This window comes from Rhipicephalus microplus, chromosome 2, assembly GCF_043290135.1.
Source record: "Rhipicephalus microplus isolate Deutch F79 chromosome 2, USDA_Rmic, whole genome shotgun sequence".
Lineage (NCBI taxonomy): Eukaryota > Metazoa > Arthropoda > Arachnida > Ixodida > Ixodidae > Rhipicephalus > Rhipicephalus microplus.
Window position 1 is genome coordinate 92,431,226 of NC_134701.1, and position 18,731 is coordinate 92,449,956.

At 50.2% G+C, this 18,731-nt stretch overlaps 41 non-coding genes across 41 annotated transcripts; all 41 read right to left on the bottom strand.

Annotated features, from left to right (window-relative positions):
* Window positions 1-35: 35 nt before the first annotated feature.
* Window positions 36-106, bottom strand: TRNAG-GCC (transfer RNA glycine (anticodon GCC)). Its single transcript has one exon. It is a non-coding gene; the product is annotated as a tRNA-Gly (tRNA).
* A 364-nt stretch (window positions 107-470) lies between these two features.
* Window positions 471-541, bottom strand: TRNAG-GCC (transfer RNA glycine (anticodon GCC)). The gene has a single exon. It is a non-coding gene; the product is annotated as a tRNA-Gly (tRNA).
* A 217-nt stretch (window positions 542-758) lies between these two features.
* On the bottom strand, window positions 759-829 carry TRNAG-GCC (transfer RNA glycine (anticodon GCC)). Its single transcript has one exon. It is a non-coding gene; the product is annotated as a tRNA-Gly (tRNA).
* A 73-nt stretch (window positions 830-902) lies between these two features.
* On the bottom strand, window positions 903-1,010 carry TRNAG-GCC (transfer RNA glycine (anticodon GCC)). Its single transcript has 2 exons — window positions 975-1,010; window positions 903-937 (listed from the first exon to the last, which is right to left on the bottom strand). It is a non-coding gene; the product is annotated as a tRNA-Gly (tRNA).
* Window positions 1,011-1,516: 506 nt separating this feature from the next.
* TRNAG-GCC (transfer RNA glycine (anticodon GCC)) lies at window positions 1,517-1,587 on the bottom strand. Its single transcript has one exon. It is a non-coding gene; the product is annotated as a tRNA-Gly (tRNA).
* Window positions 1,588-1,660: 73 nt separating this feature from the next.
* Window positions 1,661-1,731, bottom strand: TRNAG-GCC (transfer RNA glycine (anticodon GCC)). Its single transcript has one exon. It is a non-coding gene; the product is annotated as a tRNA-Gly (tRNA).
* A 796-nt stretch (window positions 1,732-2,527) lies between these two features.
* TRNAG-GCC (transfer RNA glycine (anticodon GCC)) lies at window positions 2,528-2,598 on the bottom strand. Its single transcript has one exon. It is a non-coding gene; the product is annotated as a tRNA-Gly (tRNA).
* A 362-nt stretch (window positions 2,599-2,960) lies between these two features.
* Window positions 2,961-3,031, bottom strand: TRNAG-GCC (transfer RNA glycine (anticodon GCC)). Its single transcript has one exon. It is a non-coding gene; the product is annotated as a tRNA-Gly (tRNA).
* A 75-nt stretch (window positions 3,032-3,106) lies between these two features.
* On the bottom strand, window positions 3,107-3,177 carry TRNAG-GCC (transfer RNA glycine (anticodon GCC)). Its single transcript has one exon. It is a non-coding gene; the product is annotated as a tRNA-Gly (tRNA).
* A 217-nt stretch (window positions 3,178-3,394) lies between these two features.
* TRNAG-GCC (transfer RNA glycine (anticodon GCC)) lies at window positions 3,395-3,465 on the bottom strand. The gene has a single exon. It is a non-coding gene; the product is annotated as a tRNA-Gly (tRNA).
* Window positions 3,466-3,538: 73 nt separating this feature from the next.
* On the bottom strand, window positions 3,539-3,646 carry TRNAG-GCC (transfer RNA glycine (anticodon GCC)). The gene is made up of 2 exons: window positions 3,611-3,646; window positions 3,539-3,573 (listed from the first exon to the last, which is right to left on the bottom strand). It is a non-coding gene; the product is annotated as a tRNA-Gly (tRNA).
* A 5,134-nt stretch (window positions 3,647-8,780) lies between these two features.
* TRNAG-UCC (transfer RNA glycine (anticodon UCC)) lies at window positions 8,781-8,851 on the bottom strand. The gene has a single exon. It is a non-coding gene; the product is annotated as a tRNA-Gly (tRNA).
* A 1,227-nt stretch (window positions 8,852-10,078) lies between these two features.
* Window positions 10,079-10,149, bottom strand: TRNAG-GCC (transfer RNA glycine (anticodon GCC)). The gene has a single exon. It is a non-coding gene; the product is annotated as a tRNA-Gly (tRNA).
* A 73-nt stretch (window positions 10,150-10,222) lies between these two features.
* On the bottom strand, window positions 10,223-10,293 carry TRNAG-GCC (transfer RNA glycine (anticodon GCC)). The gene has a single exon. It is a non-coding gene; the product is annotated as a tRNA-Gly (tRNA).
* Window positions 10,294-10,510: 217 nt separating this feature from the next.
* Window positions 10,511-10,581, bottom strand: TRNAG-GCC (transfer RNA glycine (anticodon GCC)). Its single transcript has one exon. It is a non-coding gene; the product is annotated as a tRNA-Gly (tRNA).
* Window positions 10,582-10,941: 360 nt separating this feature from the next.
* TRNAG-GCC (transfer RNA glycine (anticodon GCC)) lies at window positions 10,942-11,012 on the bottom strand. Its single transcript has one exon. It is a non-coding gene; the product is annotated as a tRNA-Gly (tRNA).
* Window positions 11,013-11,230: 218 nt separating this feature from the next.
* On the bottom strand, window positions 11,231-11,301 carry TRNAG-GCC (transfer RNA glycine (anticodon GCC)). Its single transcript has one exon. It is a non-coding gene; the product is annotated as a tRNA-Gly (tRNA).
* Window positions 11,302-11,374: 73 nt separating this feature from the next.
* On the bottom strand, window positions 11,375-11,445 carry TRNAG-GCC (transfer RNA glycine (anticodon GCC)). Its single transcript has one exon. It is a non-coding gene; the product is annotated as a tRNA-Gly (tRNA).
* A 73-nt stretch (window positions 11,446-11,518) lies between these two features.
* Window positions 11,519-11,589, bottom strand: TRNAG-GCC (transfer RNA glycine (anticodon GCC)). Its single transcript has one exon. It is a non-coding gene; the product is annotated as a tRNA-Gly (tRNA).
* Window positions 11,590-11,662: 73 nt separating this feature from the next.
* TRNAG-GCC (transfer RNA glycine (anticodon GCC)) lies at window positions 11,663-11,733 on the bottom strand. Its single transcript has one exon. It is a non-coding gene; the product is annotated as a tRNA-Gly (tRNA).
* Window positions 11,734-12,239: 506 nt separating this feature from the next.
* TRNAG-GCC (transfer RNA glycine (anticodon GCC)) lies at window positions 12,240-12,310 on the bottom strand. The gene has a single exon. It is a non-coding gene; the product is annotated as a tRNA-Gly (tRNA).
* A 217-nt stretch (window positions 12,311-12,527) lies between these two features.
* Window positions 12,528-12,599, bottom strand: TRNAG-GCC (transfer RNA glycine (anticodon GCC)). The gene has a single exon. It is a non-coding gene; the product is annotated as a tRNA-Gly (tRNA).
* A 73-nt stretch (window positions 12,600-12,672) lies between these two features.
* TRNAR-GCG (transfer RNA arginine (anticodon GCG)) lies at window positions 12,673-12,743 on the bottom strand. The gene has a single exon. It is a non-coding gene; the product is annotated as a tRNA-Arg (tRNA).
* A 361-nt stretch (window positions 12,744-13,104) lies between these two features.
* TRNAG-GCC (transfer RNA glycine (anticodon GCC)) lies at window positions 13,105-13,175 on the bottom strand. The gene has a single exon. It is a non-coding gene; the product is annotated as a tRNA-Gly (tRNA).
* A 73-nt stretch (window positions 13,176-13,248) lies between these two features.
* On the bottom strand, window positions 13,249-13,319 carry TRNAG-GCC (transfer RNA glycine (anticodon GCC)). The gene has a single exon. It is a non-coding gene; the product is annotated as a tRNA-Gly (tRNA).
* A 505-nt stretch (window positions 13,320-13,824) lies between these two features.
* On the bottom strand, window positions 13,825-13,895 carry TRNAG-GCC (transfer RNA glycine (anticodon GCC)). The gene has a single exon. It is a non-coding gene; the product is annotated as a tRNA-Gly (tRNA).
* Window positions 13,896-14,257: 362 nt separating this feature from the next.
* Window positions 14,258-14,328, bottom strand: TRNAS-GCU (transfer RNA serine (anticodon GCU)). Its single transcript has one exon. It is a non-coding gene; the product is annotated as a tRNA-Ser (tRNA).
* Window positions 14,329-14,546: 218 nt separating this feature from the next.
* On the bottom strand, window positions 14,547-14,617 carry TRNAG-GCC (transfer RNA glycine (anticodon GCC)). Its single transcript has one exon. It is a non-coding gene; the product is annotated as a tRNA-Gly (tRNA).
* A 73-nt stretch (window positions 14,618-14,690) lies between these two features.
* TRNAG-GCC (transfer RNA glycine (anticodon GCC)) lies at window positions 14,691-14,761 on the bottom strand. The gene has a single exon. It is a non-coding gene; the product is annotated as a tRNA-Gly (tRNA).
* A 73-nt stretch (window positions 14,762-14,834) lies between these two features.
* TRNAG-UCC (transfer RNA glycine (anticodon UCC)) lies at window positions 14,835-14,905 on the bottom strand. The gene has a single exon. It is a non-coding gene; the product is annotated as a tRNA-Gly (tRNA).
* A 73-nt stretch (window positions 14,906-14,978) lies between these two features.
* Window positions 14,979-15,049, bottom strand: TRNAG-GCC (transfer RNA glycine (anticodon GCC)). The gene has a single exon. It is a non-coding gene; the product is annotated as a tRNA-Gly (tRNA).
* Window positions 15,050-15,592: 543 nt separating this feature from the next.
* TRNAS-GCU (transfer RNA serine (anticodon GCU)) lies at window positions 15,593-15,663 on the bottom strand. Its single transcript has one exon. It is a non-coding gene; the product is annotated as a tRNA-Ser (tRNA).
* A 218-nt stretch (window positions 15,664-15,881) lies between these two features.
* On the bottom strand, window positions 15,882-15,952 carry TRNAG-GCC (transfer RNA glycine (anticodon GCC)). Its single transcript has one exon. It is a non-coding gene; the product is annotated as a tRNA-Gly (tRNA).
* A 361-nt stretch (window positions 15,953-16,313) lies between these two features.
* Window positions 16,314-16,384, bottom strand: TRNAG-GCC (transfer RNA glycine (anticodon GCC)). The gene has a single exon. It is a non-coding gene; the product is annotated as a tRNA-Gly (tRNA).
* Window positions 16,385-16,457: 73 nt separating this feature from the next.
* On the bottom strand, window positions 16,458-16,528 carry TRNAG-GCC (transfer RNA glycine (anticodon GCC)). The gene has a single exon. It is a non-coding gene; the product is annotated as a tRNA-Gly (tRNA).
* Window positions 16,529-16,744: 216 nt separating this feature from the next.
* Window positions 16,745-16,815, bottom strand: TRNAG-GCC (transfer RNA glycine (anticodon GCC)). The gene has a single exon. It is a non-coding gene; the product is annotated as a tRNA-Gly (tRNA).
* A 398-nt stretch (window positions 16,816-17,213) lies between these two features.
* On the bottom strand, window positions 17,214-17,284 carry TRNAG-GCC (transfer RNA glycine (anticodon GCC)). Its single transcript has one exon. It is a non-coding gene; the product is annotated as a tRNA-Gly (tRNA).
* Window positions 17,285-17,357: 73 nt separating this feature from the next.
* On the bottom strand, window positions 17,358-17,428 carry TRNAG-GCC (transfer RNA glycine (anticodon GCC)). The gene has a single exon. It is a non-coding gene; the product is annotated as a tRNA-Gly (tRNA).
* A 219-nt stretch (window positions 17,429-17,647) lies between these two features.
* Window positions 17,648-17,718, bottom strand: TRNAS-GCU (transfer RNA serine (anticodon GCU)). Its single transcript has one exon. It is a non-coding gene; the product is annotated as a tRNA-Ser (tRNA).
* Window positions 17,719-17,791: 73 nt separating this feature from the next.
* TRNAG-GCC (transfer RNA glycine (anticodon GCC)) lies at window positions 17,792-17,862 on the bottom strand. Its single transcript has one exon. It is a non-coding gene; the product is annotated as a tRNA-Gly (tRNA).
* A 217-nt stretch (window positions 17,863-18,079) lies between these two features.
* On the bottom strand, window positions 18,080-18,150 carry TRNAG-CCC (transfer RNA glycine (anticodon CCC)). The gene has a single exon. It is a non-coding gene; the product is annotated as a tRNA-Gly (tRNA).
* Between the last annotated feature and the right edge of the window lie 581 nt (window positions 18,151-18,731).

Genomic DNA, 18,731 nt, shown 5'->3' on the forward strand with positions numbered 1-18,731 from the left:
GGAATAGCACGCAGGAACTTTTCTGAAATAAAGGATGCGTCGGCCGGGAATCGAACCCGGGTCACCCGCGTGGCAGGCGAGTATTCTACCACTGAACCACCGACGCAATTTGCTTACTCCTGCATTCATGGCATGCAAAATTGCGTAACAGCACGCGTGAGCTTTTCTAACAATAACAATGCGTCTTCCGAGAATCGAACCCGGGTGACCCGCGTGGCAGGCGAGTATTCTACCACTGAAGCACCGACACCAATTGCTTGCTCCAGCATTCATGGCATGTATATATAGCGTAAAAGCACGCGTGAGCTTTTCTAAAAATAACAAAGCGCCGGCCCGGAATCTAACCGGGGTCACCAGCGTGGCAGGCGAGTATTCTACCACAAAACCACCGACGCCATTTGCTTACCCCGGCATTCATGGCATGCATATTTTAGCGTAACAGCACGCGTGAGCTTTTCTAAAAATAACGATGCGTCGCCCGGGAATTGAATCCGGGTCACCCGCGTGGCAGGCGAGTATTCTACCACTGAATCACCGACGCCATTTGCTGGCTCCTGCATTCATGGCGCGCAATATTGCGAAATAACACGCAGCAGCTTTTTAAAATAAACAATGCATCGGCACGGAATCAAACCCGGGTTACCCGCGTGGCAGGCGAGTATTCTGCCACTGAACCACCGCTGCCATTTGCTTGCTCCTGCATTCATAGCATGCATTATTAGCGTAACAGCACGCGTGAGTTTTTCTAAATTTAACAATGCGTCGGCTGGGAATTGAACCCGGGTCACCCGCGTGGCAGGCGAGTATGCTACCACTGAACCACCGACGCCGTTTGCTTTCTCCTGCATTCATGGCGTGCAATAGTGCGGATTAGCACGCAGGAACTTTTCTAAAATAAACGTTGCGTCGGCCGGGAATCGAACCCGGGACACCTGCGTTGCAGTCGGTCGGGAATCGAACACGGGCCACCTGCGTGGCAGGCGAGTATTCTACCACTGAACCACCGAGGCCATTTGCTTACTCCTGCATTGATGGCATGAATATATAGCGTAACAGCACGCGTGAGTGTTTCTGAAAATAACAATGTGTCAGCCGGGAATCGAGCCCGGGTCACCCGCGTGGCAGCCGAGCATTCTACCACAGAACCACCAACGCTAGTTGCTTACTCCGGGATTCATGACATGCAATATGGCGTAACAGCACGTGTGAGCTTTTCTAAAAATAACAATGCGTCAGCCGGGAATCCAACCCAGGTCAACCGCGTGGCAGGCAAGTATTTTACCACTGAACCACCGACGCCATTTGCTTACTCCTGCATTCATGACAAGCAATATTTTGGAAAGGCACGCAAGAACGTTTTTAAAATAAACGATGTGTCGGCCGGGAATCGAGCCCGGGTCAGCGGCGTGGCAGGCGAGTATTCTACCACAAAACCACCGACGCCATTTGCTTACTCCGGCATTCATGACATGCAATATGACGTAACAGCACGTGTGAGCTTTTCAAAAAATAACAATGCGTCAGCCGGGAATCGAACCCGGGTCACCCGTGTGGCACGCGAGTATTCTACCATTGAACCACCGACGCCATTTGCTTACTCCTGCATTCATGGCATGCAATATTGCGTAACAGCATGCGTGAGCTTTTCTAAAAATAACGATGCGTCGGCCGGGAATCGAACCCGGGTCACCCGCGTGGCAGGCGAGTATTCTAACAATGAACCACCGACGCCATTTGCTTTCTGCTGCATTCATGGCATGCATATTTAGCGTAACAGCAGGCGCGAGGTTTTCTGAAAATAACGATGGGTCGGCCGGCAATCGAACACGGGCCACCTGCGTGGCAGGCGAGTGTTCTATCACTGAACCACCGACGCCTATTGCTTTCTCCTGCATACATGGCATGCAATACTGAGTAACAGCACGCTTGAGCTTTTCTAAAGATAACGATGCGTCGGCTGAGAATCGAACCCGGGTCACCCACGTGGCAGGCGAGTATTCTACCACTGAAGCACCGACGCCATTTGCTTGCTCCAGCTTTCAGGGCATGCTTTTATAGCGTAACAGCACTCGGGTGCTTTTCTAGAAATAACGATGCGCCGGCCCGGAATTTAACCGGGGTCACCAGCGTGGCAGGCGAGTATTCTACCACAAAACCACCGACGCCATTTGCTTACCCCGGCATTCATGACATGCACAATGGCGTAACAGCACGTGTGAGCTTTTCTAAAAATAACAATGCGTCTACCGGGAATGGAACCCGGGTAACCCGCGCAGCAGGTGAGTATTCTACCACTGAACCACCAGCGCCATTTGCTTGCTCCTGCATTCATAGCATGCATATATAGCGTTACAGCATGCGTGAGCTTTTCTAAAGATAACAATACGTCGGCCGGAAATCGAACCCGGGGCACCCGCGCAGCATGTGAGTACTCTACTACTGAACCACCAACGCCATTTGCTCACTCCTGCATTCATGACATGCAATATTGCGTAACAGCATGCGTGAGCTTTTCTAAAAATAACGATGCGTCGGCCGGGAATCGAACCCGGGTCACCCGCGTGGCAGGCGAGTATTCTAACAATGAACCACCGACGCCATTTGCTTACTCCGGCATTCATTACATGCATTATGGCGTAGCAGCACGTGTGAGCTTTTCTAAAAATAACAATGCGTCTTCCGAGAATCGAACCCGGGTGAACCGCGAGGCAGCCGAGTATTCTACCACTAAACCACCGACGCCAGTTGCTTTCTCCTGCATTCATGACATGCAATATTGCGGAATAGCACGCAGGAACTTTTCTGAGATAAAGTGTGCGTCGGCCGGAAATCGAACCCGGGTCACCCGCGAGGCAGGCGAGTGTTCGACCACGGAAACACCGACGCCATTTGCTTGCTCCTGCATTCATGGCATGCATATATAGCGTAACAGCACGCACGAGCTTTTCTAAAAATAACCACGCGTCGGCCGGGAATCGAACCCGGATCACCCGCGTGGCAGGAGAGTATTCTACCACTGAAGCACCGACGCCATTTGCTTGCTCCAGCATTCATGGCATGCATATTTCAGCGTAACAGCACGCGTGAGCTTTTCTAAAAATAACGATGCGTCGCCCGGGAATTGAATCCGGGTCACCCGCGCGGCAGGCGAGTATTCTACCACTGAATCACCGACGCCATTTGCTGGCTCCTGCATTCATGGCGCGCAATATTGCGAAATAACACGCAGGAGCTTTTTAAAATATACGATGCGTCGGCACGGAATCAAACCCGGGTTACCCGCGTGGCAGGCGAGTATTCTGCCACTGAACCACCGCTGCCATTTGCTTGCTCCTGCATTCATAGCATGCATTATTAGCGTAACAGCACGCGTGAGTTTTTCTAAAATTAACAATGCCTCGGCCGGGAATTGAACCCGGGTCACCCGCGTGGCAGGCGAGTATGCTACCACTGAACCACCGACGCCGTTTGCTTTCTCCTGCATTCATGGCGTGCAATAGTGCGGAATAGCACGCAGGAACTATTCTAAAATAAACGTTGCGTCGGCCGGGAATCGAACCCGGGACACCTGCGTTGCAGTCGGTCGGGAATCCAACACGGGCCACCTGCGTGGCAGGCGAGTATTCTACCACTGAACCACCGAGGCCATTTGCTTACTCCTGCATTGATGGCATGAATATATAGCGTAACAGCACGCGTGAGTGTTTCTAAAAATAAGAATGCGTCAGCCGGGAATCCAACCCAGGTCAACCGCGTGGCAGGCAAGTATTTTACCACTGAACCACCGACGCCATTTGCTTACTCCTGCATTCATGACAAGCAATATTTTGGAAAGGCACGCAAGAACAATTTTAAAATAAACGATGTGTCGGCCGGGAATCGAGCCCGGGTCAGCCGCGTGGCAGGCGAGTATTCTACCACTAAACCACCGACGCCATTTGCCTACTATGGCATTCATGACATGCAATATGGCGTAACAGCACGTGTGAGCTTTTCTAAAAATAACAATGCGTCTTCCGAGAATCGAACCCGGGTGAACCGCGCAGCAGGTGAGTATTCTACCACTGAACCACCAGCGCCATTTGCTTGCTCTTGCATTCATAGCATGCATATATAGCGTAACAGCATGCGTGAGCTTTTCCAAAGATAACAATACGTCGGCCGGAAATCGAAGCCGGGTCACCCGTGCAGCATGTGAGTATTCTACTACTGAACCACCAACGCCATTTGCTTACTCCTGCATTCATGACATGCAATATTGCGGAATAGCACGCAGGAACTTTTCTAAAAAAAGGATGCGTTGGCCGGGAATCTAACCTGGGTCACCTGCGTGGCAGGCGAGTATTCTACCACTGAACCACCGACGCCATTTGCTTACTCCAGCATTCATGGCATGCAATATTGCGTACCAGCATGCGTGAGCTTTTCTAAAAATTGTAGTGTTCCTACTTAAAATAACGGAACAGCATTAAAGCTTCAGTATGGAACTGGCGTCCATCTTAATCTGCTTTATTTTTCACTTCATCCTCCTCTTCTCTCCTGCCCCGGCCCTCGCGCTTCTTCATCTTCTGTCCAAAGGCTCATACCGCTTCACCCTTCCCGCTTTCTTTTAATTACCCCTCCTGGGGTAATACTTGAAGACATTCCCAATTGAAGCACATTCAACAGATCCACGTTCACCAGTGTACCAGACAGTCTTCAAAATTCCGTTCTGGGTGGCTGTCTTGGTCACAGAGTAAGGCCCATAAAATTTGGCACTGGAATCTCTTATTCCTTTTCTCACTAGTACGAGGTCGGTGACTTGAATGTCTGGCATGTCTGCTCGATGCCTCTTGTCGAAATTCTTTTTCATTCGTTTTCGGTACCTCTCCTCCTGTGATTTTTGTTGCCTCTCCTCGACAATCTTGAGGTTTTCCAAGAGTCCCAACTCACGGTCTGCCTGCAGAATAGGGGTCTCTCCTGTAGAAGCGTACTGTGGACTGCACCCCAAGCCACTTGTGTAGGATCGGTTATGATGTTTTACGGCTGCTTCTAAAGAACATTTCCATCCCCCAGGAAAACTATCGTACATCTTGATGTATTGTTTCACGTCCCGTATGGCACGTTCTGCAAGCCCATTCGCCGCAGGATGGTATGGCGCACAGAACTTGATCGATACATTGTGATCTCGAGCCCATCTTACTAGCTTTTCACTCTTGAACGCGGGGCCGTTATCGCATACGATTGTCCGCGTAGTTCTAAACATGTCCCTTTCGAGAAGGGTTATGACGCTATTTGCATCTTCTTTTCCTGCTCGTGCCGCGACCATCCTGGTGCATTCATCTATGGCCAGCAGAAAAGCTTGCGTTTTTCTGACTCCTTCCCGTTTCTTGTTAAGTTGGGCGAAATCCAGGTGAACTACTTCAAAAGGCACGTTCGAGTGGCAAGGTAGTATCATGGTGTCCGTAGGCTGTTTATACTTGACTTTGTGTACTTGACACACATGGCATGAACGAACGTACTGACTAACGTCTTTCTTCATGTGAGGCCACGTAAACCTCTTGACCAACTTGTTGTAGGTACGCCAAAAGCCGTCGTGTCCTCCAGATTCTGGGCTATCGTGGTACAAGTAAAGCACTTTGGAAACAAGAGTTGGTGGGACTTGATACCGACCTTCCGTAAAAACCAGTTGTTCTGAGCCTTCCCACAGCTTCACTTCATTGATTTCTTCAGATTTTTCTGTGTTGTTTTGTACCATCAATCTTGATAGAGCATCTGCATCGGTTAAAAGCGGTCCGGGTCGGTGCGAGATGGTAAAGTCAAATTGCTGCAAGTAATTCACCCATCTGGCGATACGCCCTTTAGTTTGGGTCATATTCAAGAGATGAGTGAGTGCCTGGTGATCGGTGAACAAAGTGAACTTCGTACCTTCCAGGTACGTGCGGAAGTAGTCAACGGCCTTCAGAACCGCCAGTGCTTCTTTTTCCGTAGTAGTGTAGTTTGTTTCAGACGGCTTGAAAGTGTAACTGTAGTAACCGACTACGTGTCGCTTTTCTCGGCCAGATGCTTCAATACATTTTTGATACAACACTGCACCAGTCCCATAATGTGAGGCGTCAGTGTTCAATTCAAAGGGTAAAGTGAAATCTGGTATACGCAGAACGGGGTCAGAAGAAATTCTGTGCACCAAGTCACGGTAGACTCTCTCACATTCGTCACTCCATTCAAAGGGAACTTCTTTCTGCGTTAAGCGCGTGAGGCATCTAGTTTTGACAGCAAAGTCCTTTATGAAAGATCGGAAATGTCCTGCCAATCCCAAAAACACACGCAGTGAATGGACGTCATATGGTTTCTTCAACTGGGAGATCTTCTCGACGGACTCTTGTTTTGTGCTTTTGGTGTTCCCATCGAAGACTCTTCCAAGAAACACCACTTTTTGTTGAAAGAATACACTCTTCTTAAAATTAACCTTGAGATGTGCCAAGCTCAAGGCGTTTAACACCTGAGACAGATGGTCCTGATGCTCAGCCTCTGTTTTGGAGAAGACTATAATGTCGTCTATGTACACATTACAAAAAACACCAAGGAATGGCTTTAGGACGTCGTTCATGATCTTCTGGAACCACGCTGGCGAGTTTTTCCAACCGAAAGGGAGCCGGTTGTATTCGTAGAGATCGAATGGCGTGATAAAAGCGGTGTACATTTTTGTTTCTTCGGTTAGTGGGATCTGCCAGAAACCTTTGCATAAATCGATGCGGGAAAAATGTCGGCAACCCCCGGTCTCATCTATAATTGTGTCGATCTTCGGCATAGGAAATGGTATGAGTTCTGTCTGACGATTGAGAACCCTGTAGTCGGTGCATAATCTGAAGGTTCCGTCTTCTTTCGGTGCGATCGTTATGGGAGAAGCGAAGGGTGATACCGAAGGTCGTATGATATCAGCATCTAGCATCTCCTGCAACTCTTTCTTGAGCCACATCTTTCGCTCCCTTGACATATTGTAAGGTGCTTTCCGGATGACGGTCTTGTCAGCGAGTTCGAAAGGAACCTTGTGGGACTTCATCGCCTGAGGATAGCTTCCTATGCATACAAGTTCAGGGTAGGTCGTTGCGATATCCTCCGCGCACTTGACAACTCGTAGATTATCTTGTCTACCCTGATTTGTCTCGTTCCTTGCTACTCCTTCTACTAGAACCACATCGTCCCAGTACACGTTGATCTTTAGTTTCTTTATATCTGGTCTTGATAGCAAAAAGTCGTACGTTACCCCCTCTATCACCAACACTTCGCTCTCTATTTGCTGACCCTGGAACTCGATGTTTACCAAGGCCCACTGATCATGCAACGTTACTTTTCCATCATAGCCTTGTACTCGTAGAATTCTTCCACTATGCAAGCGATTTGCATCCACCAGCTTGGCATTTATAATGGACACAGAAGCACCGCTGTCTACCAAAGCCATCATATGTTTGTTTCCTACTTTGACGGGAATGTGAAGTAGGCTAGAGCAACTTAAATAAACAGTCTCATTTGGAGTCATCGGGTGGGACTGATCACCCTCGTTTATTAGTTTTTTTCTGTCGAATACTCCTGAGCTTCAGTGTCGATATTATTCACTCGACCTCTTGGAACACGCCAGGGCAAGTTATCTGTGCGAGTTGCGAGGTGGCTCGGTTCTCGCTGAGCGCGGCTTGACCAGTCCGATTTACTCCGACTGAAACAGCTGCTTGACTCGGCGGTTATGCTTGTTTCCGAAGCTGATGGTATGTTCTGAAGACACGCGAGGAGGTCATCTAGAGTCTTTGGTGACAGTATTTGCACTTGCTTCAACACGTTAGTGTGCAATCCATGCATTATTAAGGCAACTACGGCCGTAGATGGAAGCAAAGGCTCCGCCAGCTTTAAAAGACGGCGTTTCTCAAAGAAGTACTCGACAAGGCAGCTTTGCTCAGACTTGAAATTAAGCGCCGTGTTCCATCTTTCTACTGGATTGCTTCGGAATGCAGTCAAAAACTTTTTCCTCCACTGGCTCCAAGAGTCGTCACTGTCTTCCAGAATGCATGTTTCATACCACTTTCGCGCAACACCTCTCAAGTAAACGCGCATGTTGGTGATTTTAGCCTCATCAGAGAGCCACTTGTTTTTTCCAGCGGCATATTCGTAGAAATCAAGCCAACTTTCTGGATTTGAAGACACACCGTCGAAAGCATCAGGTTCTACGAAATTAGGTGTCGGTCTCTCAGCATTCAGAGAGCTTATAAGAGATGTCATTATTTGGTTTTGTTGAATCATCTGTTCCTGTTGCAGCTGAAAAGCTTTCAAAACGAGGCTCACCTCTTCCGTCGAAGATCGTGATCCTGAGTGTTTTCGACGCGCTGGTTCAAGAACTAGGTCGTTGAAGGTCGCCACACGCAAGTTCACTTTCACAGCACCTTTCCGTCGTAGTTCAGTAGTGTCTACGGCTGCCTTTTCCACAACCAGGTTTACGAGTTCTTCCGAGCTGAGCTCACGAGGTAGGTCTACCGCTGCTTCGTCTTGAACTTGGTACTTCGAAAAGATGATCTCCTCGGAGGTCTCGTCTATGAAGAACGTCACCCACATGATGGCTTCGATGGCCGGCTGCGCCAAAATAATGTAGTGTTCCTACTTAAAATAACGGAACAGCATTAAAGCTTCAGTATGGAACTGGCGTCCATCTTAATCTGCTTTATTTTTCACTTCATCCTCCTCTTCTCTCCTGCCCCGGCCCTCGCGCTTCTTCATCTTCTGTCCAAAGGCTCATACCGCTTCAAAAATAACGATGCGTCAGACGGGAATCGAACCCGGGTCACCCGCGTGGAAGGCGAGTATTTTACCACTGAACCACCGACGCAATTTGCTTTCTGCTGCATTCATGGCATGCATATATAGCGTAACAGCACGCGTTAGCTTTTTAAAAATAACAATGCGTCGGATGGGAATCGAACCCGGGTCACCCGCGTGGCAAGCAAGTTTTTTACCACTGAACCACCGATGCCATTTGCTTACTCCGGCAATAATGACATGCAATATTGCGGAGAGGCACGCAAGAACGTTTTTGAAATAAACGTTGTGTCGGCCGGGAATCGCACCCGGGTCAGCCGCGTGGCAGGCGAGAATTCTACCACTAAACCACCGACGCCATTTGTTTACTCCGGCATTCATGACATGCAATATGGCGTAACAGCACGTGTGAGCTTTTCTAAAAATAACAATGCGTCTTCCGAGAATCGAACCCGGGTGAACCGCGAGGCAGCCGAGTATTCTACCAATAAACCACCGACGCCAGTTGCTTACTCCTGCATTCATGACATGCAATATTGCGGAATAGCACGCAGGAACTTTTCTAAAAAAAGGATGCGTTGGCCGGGAATCTAACCTGGGTCACCTGCGTGGCAGGCGAGTATTCTACCACTGAACCACCGACGCCATTTGCTTACTCCAGCATTCATGGCATGCAATATTGCGTACCAGCATGCGTGAGCTTTTCTAAAAATAACGATGCGTCAGACGGGAATCGAACCCGGGTCACCCGCGAGGCAGGCGAGTATTCGACCACGGAAACACCGACGTCTTTTGCTTGCTCCTGCATTTATGGCATGCATATATAGCGTAACAGCACGCACGAGCTTTTCTAAAAATAACCATGCGTCGGCCGGGAATCGAACCCGGATCACCCGCGTGGCCGGAGAGTATTTTACCACTGAAGCACCGACGCCATTTGCTTGCTCCAGCATTCATGGAATGCATATTTTAGCATAACAGCACGCGTGAGCATTCCTAAAATTAACGATGCTTCGGCCGGGAATTCAATCCGGGTCACCCGCGTGGCAGGCGAGTATTCTACCACTGAATCACTGACGCCTTTTGCTGGCTCCTGCATTCATGGCGCGCAATATTGCGAAATAGCACGCAGGAGCTTTTTAAAATAAACGATGCGTCGGCCCGGAATCAAACCCGGGTAACCCACGTGGCAGGCGAGTATTCTGCCACTGAACCACCGCTGCCATTTGCTTACTCCTGCATTCATAGCATGCATTATTAGCGTAACAGCACGCGTGACTTTTTCTAAATTTAAGAATGCGTCGGCCGGGAATTGAACCCGGGTCACCCGCGTGGCAGGCGAGTATTCGACCACTGAGCCACCGACGCCATTTGCCTACACCTGCATTCATGACATGCAATATGGCGTAACAGCAGGTGTGAGCGTTTCTAAAAATAACAATGCGTCAGCCGGGAATCAAACCCGGGTCACCCGCGTGGCAGGCGAGTGTTCTATCATTGAACCACCGACACCGTTTGCTAGCTCCTGCATTCATGTCGTGCAGTAGTGCGGAATAGCATGCAGGAACTTTTCTAAAATAAACGATGCGCCTGCCGGGAATCGAACCCGGGTCAGCCGCATGGCAGGCGAGTATTCTGCCACTGAACCACCGACGCCGTTTGCTTACTCCTGCATTCATGGCATGCAATATTGCGTAACAGCACGCGTGAGCTTTTCTAAAAATAGCGATGCGTCGGCCGGCAATTGAACCCGGGTCACCCGCATGGCAGGCGAGTATTCTACCACTGAATCACCGACGCCTTTGCTGGCTCCTGCATTCATGGCGCGCAATATTGCGAAATAGCACGCAGGAGCTTTTTAAAATAAACGATGCGTCGGCCCGGAATCAAACCCGGGAAACCCGCGTGGCAGGCGAGTATTCTGCCACTGAACCACCGCTGCCATTTGCTTGCTCCTGCATTCATAGCATGCATTATTAGCGTAACAGCACACGTGAGTTTTTCTAAATTTAACAATGCGTCGGCCCGGAATCGAGCCCGGGTCACCCGCGTGGCAGGCGAGTATTCTGCCAATGAACCACCGACGCCGTTTGCTTACTCCTGCTTTCATGACATGCAATATGGCGTAACAGCACGTGTGAGCTTTTCTAAAAATAACAATGCGTCAGCCGGAAATCGAACCCGGGTCGCCCGCGTGGCAGGCGAGTATTCTACCATTGAACCACCGACGCCGTTTGCTGGCTCCTGCATTCATGGCATGCAATATTGCGTAACAGCATGCGTGAACTTTTCTCAAAATAACGATGCGTCGGTCAGGAATCGAACACGGGCCACCTGCATTGCAGGTGAGTATTCTACCACTGAACCACCGAGGCCATTTGCTTACTCCTGCATTCATCGCATGCATATATAGCGTAACAGCACGCGTGAGCTTTTCTAAAAATAACAATGCGTCGGACGGGAATCGAGCCCGGGTCACCCGCGTGGCAGGCGAGTATTCTACCACTGAACCACCGCCGCCATTTGCTTACACCGGCATTTATGGCATGCGATATTGCGTACCAGCACGTGTGAGCTTTTCTAAATATAACAATGCGTCAGCCGGGAATCGAACCCGGGTCACCCGCATGGCAGGCGAGTATTCTACCATTGAACTACCGACGCCGTTTGCTGACTCCAGCATTCATGGCGTGCAATATTGTGGAATAGCAGGCACGAACTTTTCTAAAATAAACGATGCGTCAGCCGGGAATCGAACCCGGGTCACCCGCGTGGCAGGCGAGTATTCTGCCACTGAACCACCGACGCTGTTTGCTTACTCCTGCATTCATGGCATGCAATATTGCGTAACAGCACGCGTGAGCTTTTCTAAAAATAGCGATGCGTCGGCCGGGAACTGAACCCGGGTCAGCCGCGTGGCAGGCGAGTATTCTACCACTGAACCACCAACGCCATTTGCTTGCTCATGCATTCATGGCATGCATATATAGCGTAACAGCACGCGTGAACTTTTTCTGAAAATCACGATGCGTCGGCCGAGAATCGAATCCGGGTCACCAGTGTGGCAGGCGAGTATTATACCATGAAACCACCGACGCCATTTGCTTACTCCTGCTTTCATGGCATGCATATATAGCGTAACAGCACGCGTGAGTTTTTCTGAAAATAATGATGCGTCGGCCGGTAATCGATCCCGGGTCACCCGCTGGCAGGCGAGTATTCTACCGCTAAAGCACTGACGCCATTTGCTTGCTCCGCATTCATGGCATGCAACATTGCGTAACAGCACGCGTGAGCTTCTCTAAAGATAACGATGTGTCGGCCGAGAATCGAACCCGGGTCACCCGCGTGGCAGGCGAGTATTCTACCACTGAAGCACCAAAGCCATTTGCTTGCACCAGCATTCATGGCATGCATATATAGCGTAACAGCACGCGTGAACTTTTTAAAATAAACGATGCGTCGGCCCGGAATCGAACCGGGGTCACCCGCGTGGCAGGCGAGTATTCTACCACTGAACCACCGACGCTGTTTGCTGGCTCTTGCATTCATGGCATGCATTATTAGCGTAACAGCACGCGCGAGGTTTTCTAAATTTAACAATGCGTCGGCCAGGAATCGAGCCCGGGTCACCCGCGTGGCAGCCGAGTATTCTACCACTGAACCACCAACGCCATTTCCTTACTCTTGCATTCATGAAATGCAATTATTCGTAACATCACGTGTGAGCTTTTCTGAAAATAACAAAGCGCCACCGGGAATCGAACCCGGGGTACCCGCGTGGCAGGCGAGTATTCTACCACTGAACCACCAACGCCATCTGCTTGTTCCAGCATTCATGGCACGCATATATAGCGTAACAGCATGCGTGAGCTTTTCTAAAAATAACTATGCTTTGACCGGGAATCGAACCCGGGTCACCCACGCCGCAGGTGAGTATTCTACCACTGAACCACCAACGCCATTTGCTTACTCCTGCAATCATGACATGTAATATTGCGGAATAGCACGCAGGAACTTTTCTAAAATGAAGGACGCGTCGTCCGGGAATCGAGCGTGGGTCACCGGCGTGGCAGGCGAGTATTCTATCACTGAACCACCGACGCCGTTTGCTTACTCCTGCATTCATGACATGCAATATGGCGTAAGAGAACGTGTGAGCTTTTCTAAAAATAACAATGAGTCAGCCGGGAATCAAACCCGGGTCACCCGCGTGGCAGGCGAGTATTCTATCATTGAACCACCGACGCCATTTGCTTACACCTGCATTCATGACATGCAATATGGCGTAACAGCAGGTGTGAGCTTTTCTAAAAATAACAATGCGTCAGCCGGGAATCAAACCCGGGTCACCCGCGTGGCAGGCGAGTATTCTATCATTGAACCATCGACGCTGTTTGCTGGCTCCTGCATTCATGGCGTGCAATAGTGCGGAATAGCAAACAGGAACTTTTCTAAAATAAACGATGCGTCTGCCGGGAATCGAACCCGGGTCACCCGCGTGGCAGGCGAGTATTCTGCCACTGAACCACCGACGCCGTTTGCTTACTCCTGCATTCATGGCATGCAATATTGCGTAACAGCACGCGTGAGCTTTTCTAAAAATAGCGATGCGTCGGCCGACAATTGAACCCGGGTCACCCGCATGGCAGGCGAGTATTCTACCACTGAATCATCGACGCCATTTGCTGGCTCCTGCATTCATGGCGCGCAATATTGCGAAATAGCACGCAGGAGCTTTTTAAAATAGACGATGCGTGGGCCCGGAATCAAACCCGGGTAACCCGCGTGGCAGGCGAGTATTCTGCCACTGAACCACCGCTGCCATTTGCTTGCTCCTGCATTCATAGCATGCATTATTAGCATAACAGCACACGTGAGTTTTTCTAAATTTAACAATGCGTCGGCCCGGAATCGAGTCCGGGTCACCCGCGTGGCAGGCAAGTATTCTGCCACTGAACCACCGACGCCGTTTGCTTACTCCTGCTTTCATGACATGCAATATGGCGTAACAGCACGTGTGAGCTTTTCTAAAAATAACAATGCGTCAGCCGGAAATCGAACCCGGGTCACCCGCGTGGCAGGCGAGTATTCTACCATTGAACCACCGACGCCGTTTGCTGGCTCCTGCATTCATGGCATGCAATATTGCGTAACAGCATGCGTGAACGTTTCTCAAAATAACGATGCGTCGGTCAGGAATCGAACACGGGCCACCTGCATGGCAGGTGAGTATTCTACCACTGAACCACCGAGGCCATTTGCTTACTCCTGCATTCATGGCATGAATATATAACGTAACAGCACGCGTGAGTTTTTCTGAAGATAACAATGCGTGGGCCGGGAATCGAGCCCGGGTCACCCGCGTGGCAGCCGAGTATTCTACCACTGAACCACCAATGCTATTTGCTTACTCCAGCATTCATGACATGCAATATTGCGTAACAGCACGTGTGAGCTTTTCTAAAAATAACAATGCGTCAGCCGGGAATCGAACCCGGGTCACCCGCGTAGCAGGCGATTATTGTACCATTGAACCACCGACGCCGTTTGCTGGCTCCTGCATCCATGGCATGCAATATTGCGTAACAGCATGCGTGAGCTTTTCTAAACATAACGATGCGTCGGTTACGAATCGAACCCGGGTCACCCGCGTGGCAGGCGAGTATTCTACCACTGAACGACCGACGCCATTTGCTTTCTACTGCATTCATCGCATGCATATATAGCGTAACAGCACGCGTGAGCTTTTCTAAAAATAATAATGCGTCGGACGGGAATCGAGCCCGGGTCACCCGCGTGGCAGGCGAGTATTCTACCACTGAACCACCGCCGCCATTTGCTTACACCGGCATTCATGGCATGCGATATTGCGTACGAGCACGTGTGAGCTTTTATAAATATAACAATGCGTCAGCCGGGAGTCGAACCCCGGTCACCCGCATGGCAGGCGAGTATTCTACCATTGAACCACCGACGCCGTTTGCTGACTCCTGGATTCATGGCGTGCAATATTGTGGAATAGCAGGCACGAACTTTTCTAAAATAAACGATGCGTCAGCCGGGAATCGAACACGGGTCACCCGCGTGGAAGGCGAGTATTCTGCCACTGAACCACCGACGCTGTTTGCTTACTCCTGCATTCATGGCATGCTATATTGCGTAACAGCACGCGTGAGCTTTTCTAAAAATAGCGATGCGTCGGCCGGGAATTGAACCCGGGTCACACGCATGGCAGGCGAGTATGCTACCACTGAACCACTGACGCCGTTTGCTTTCTCCTGCATTCATTGCGTGCAATATTGCGAAATAGCAAGCAGGAACTTTTCTAAAATTAATTTCCGTCGGCCGAGAATCAAACCCGGGACACCTGTGTTGCAGTCAGTCGGGAATCGAACACGGGCCACCTGCGTGGCAGGCGAGTATTCTACCACTGAACCACCGAGGCCATTTGCTTACTCCTGCATTCATGGTATGCATTATTGCGTAACAGCACGCGTGAGCTTTTCTAAATATAACGATGCGTTGACCGGAAATCGAATCTGGGTCATCCGCGTGGCAGGCGAGTATTCTACCACTGAACCACCAACGCCATTTGCTTGCTCATGCATTCATGGCATGCATATATAGCGTAACAGCACGCGTGAACTTTTTCTGAAAATAACAAAGCGCCACCGGGAATCGAACCCGGGGTACCCGCGTCGCAGGCGAGTATTTTACCACTGAACCACCAACGCCATCTGCTTGCTCCAGCATTCATGGCATGCATATAAAGCGTAACAGCATGCGTGAGCTTTTCTAAAAATAACTATGCTTTGGCCGGGAATCGAACCCGGGTCACCCACGCAGCAGGTGAGTATTCTACCACTAAACCACCAACGCCATTTGCTTACTCCTGCAATCATGACATGTAATATTGCGGAATAGCACGCAGGAACTTTTCTAAAATGAAGGACGCGTCGGCCGGGAATCGAGCCCGGGTCACCGGCGTGGCAGGCGAGTATTCCACCACTAAACCACCGACGCCATTTGCTTACTCCTGCATTCATGGCATGCAATATTAGCGTAACAGCACGCGTGAGTTTTTCTAATTTTAACAATGCGTCGGCCGGGAATCGAGCCCGGGTCACCCGCGTGGCAGGCGAGTATTCTGCAACTGAACCACCGACGCCGTTTGCTTACTCCTGCATTCATGACATGCAATATGGCGTAAGAGAACGTGTGAGCTTTTCTAAAAATAACAATGAGTCAGCCGGGAATCAAACCCGGGTCACCCGCGTGGCAGGCGAGTATTCTATCATTGAACCACCGACGCCATTTGCTTACACCTGCATTCACGACATGCAATATGGCGTAACAGCAGGTGTGAGCTTTTCTAAAAATAACAATGCGTCAGCCGGGAATCAAACCCGGGTCACCCGCGTGGCAGGCGAGTATTCTATCATTGAACCTTCGACGCTGTTTGCTGGCTCCTGCATTCATGGCGTGCAATAGTGCGGAATAGCAGGCAGGAACTTTTCTAAAATAAACGATGCGTCTGCCGGGAATCGAACCCGGGTCACCCGCGTGGCAGGCGAGTATTCTGCCACTGAACCACCGACGCCGTTTGCTTACTCCTGCATTCATGGCATGCAATATTGCGTAACAGCACGCGTGAGCTTTTCTAAAAATAGCGATGCGTCGGCCGCCAATTGAACCCGGGTCACCCGCATGGCAGGCGAGTATTCTACCACTGAATCACCGACGCCACTTGCTGGCTCCTGCATTCATGGCGCGCAATATTGCGAAATAGCACGCAGGAGCTTTTTAAAATAAACGATGCGTCGGCCCGGAATCAAACCCGCGTAACCCGCGTGGCAGGCGAGTATTCTACCATTGAACCACCGACGCCGTTTGCTGACTCCTTCATTCATGGCGTGCAATATTGCGGAATAGCAGACAGGAACTTTTCTAAAATAAACGATGCGTCAGCCGGGAATCGAACCCGGGTCGCCCGCGTGGCAGGCGAGTATTCTGCCACTGAACCACCGACGCCGTTTGCTTACTCCTGCATTCATGGCATGCAATATTGCGAAATAGCAAGCAGGAACTTCTCTATAATAAATTTGCGTCGGCCAAGAATTGAACCCTGGACACCTGAGTTGCAGTCGGTCGGGATTCGAACACGGGCCACCTGCGTTGCAAGCGAGTATTCTACCACTGAACCACCGAGGCCATTTGCTTACTCCTGCATTCATGGTATGCATTATTGCGTAACAGCACGCGTGAGCTTTTCTAAAAATAACGATGCGTTGTCCGGGAATCGAATCTGGGTCATCCGCGTGGCAGGCAAGTATTCTACCACTGAACCACCAACGCCATTTGCTTGCTCCTGCATTCATGGCATGCATATATAACGTAACAAAACGCGTGAGTTTTTCTGAAAATAACGATGCGTCGGCCGGTAATCGATCCCGGGTCACCCGCGTGGCAGGCGAGTATTCTACCACTGAAGCACCGACGCCATTGGCTTGCACCAGCATTCATGGCATGCATATATAGCGTAACAGCACGCGTGAACTTTTTAAAATAAACGATGCGTCGGCCCGGAATCGAACCGGGTTCACCCGCGTGGCAGGCGAGTATTCTACCACTGAACCACCGACGCTGTTTGCTGGCTCTCGCATTCATGGCATGCATTAATAGCGTAACAGCACGCGCGATTTTTTCTAAATTTAACATTGCGTCGGCCAGAAATCGAGCCCGGGTCACCCGCGTGGCAGCCGAGTATTCTACCACTGAACCACCAACGCCATTTGCTTACTCCTGCAATCAAGACATGCATATATAGCGTAACAGCATACGTGAGCTTTTCTAAAAATAACTATGCTTTGGCCGGGAATCGAACCCGGGTCACCTACGCAGCAGGTGAGTATTCTACCACTGAACCACCAACGCCATTTGCTTACTCCTGCAATCATGACATGCAATATTGCGGAATAGCACGCAGGAACTTTTCTAAAATGAAGGATGTGTCGGCCGGGAATCGAGCCCGGGTCACCTGCTTGGCAGGCGAGTATTCTACCACTGAACCACCGACGCCATTTGCTTACTCCTGCATTCATGACATGCAATATTGCGTACCAGCATGCGTGAGCTTTTCTAAAAATAACGATGCGTCAGACGGGAATCGAATCGGGTCACCCGCGTGGAAGGCGAGTATTTTACCACTGAACCACCGACGCAATTTGCTTTCTGCTGCATTCATGGCGTGCATATATAGCGTAACAGCACGCGTTAGCTTTTCTAAAAATAACAATGCGTCGGCTGGGAATCGAACCCGGGTCACCTGCGTGGGAGGCAAGTTTTTTACCACTGAACTACCGACGCAATTTGCTTACTCCGGCATTCATGACATGCAATATGGCGTAACAGCACGTGTGAGCTTTTCTAAAAATAATGCGTCGGCCGGGAATCGAACCCGGGTAACCCGCGCAGCAGGTGAGTATTCTACCACTAAACCACCAACACCATTTGCTTACTCCTGCATTCATTACATGCAATATTGCGGAATAGCACGCAGGAACTTTTCTGAAATAAAGCATGCGTAGGCCGGGAATCGAACCCGGGTCACCCGCGAGGCAGGCGAGTATTCGACCACGGAAACATCGACGCCATTTGCTTGCTCCTGCATTCATGGCGCGCAATATTGCGAAATAGCGCGCAGGAGCTTTTTAAAATAAACGATGCGTCGGCCCGGAATCAAACCCGGGTAACCCGCGTGGCACGAGAGTATTCTGCCACTGAACCACCGCTGCCGTTTGCTTGCTCCTGCATTCATAGCATGCATTATTAGCGTAACAGCACGCGTGAGTTTTTCTAAATTAAACAATGCGTCGGCCGGGAATAGAGCCCGGGTCACCCGCGTGGCAGCTGAGTATTCTACCACTGAACCACCGAGGCCATTTGCT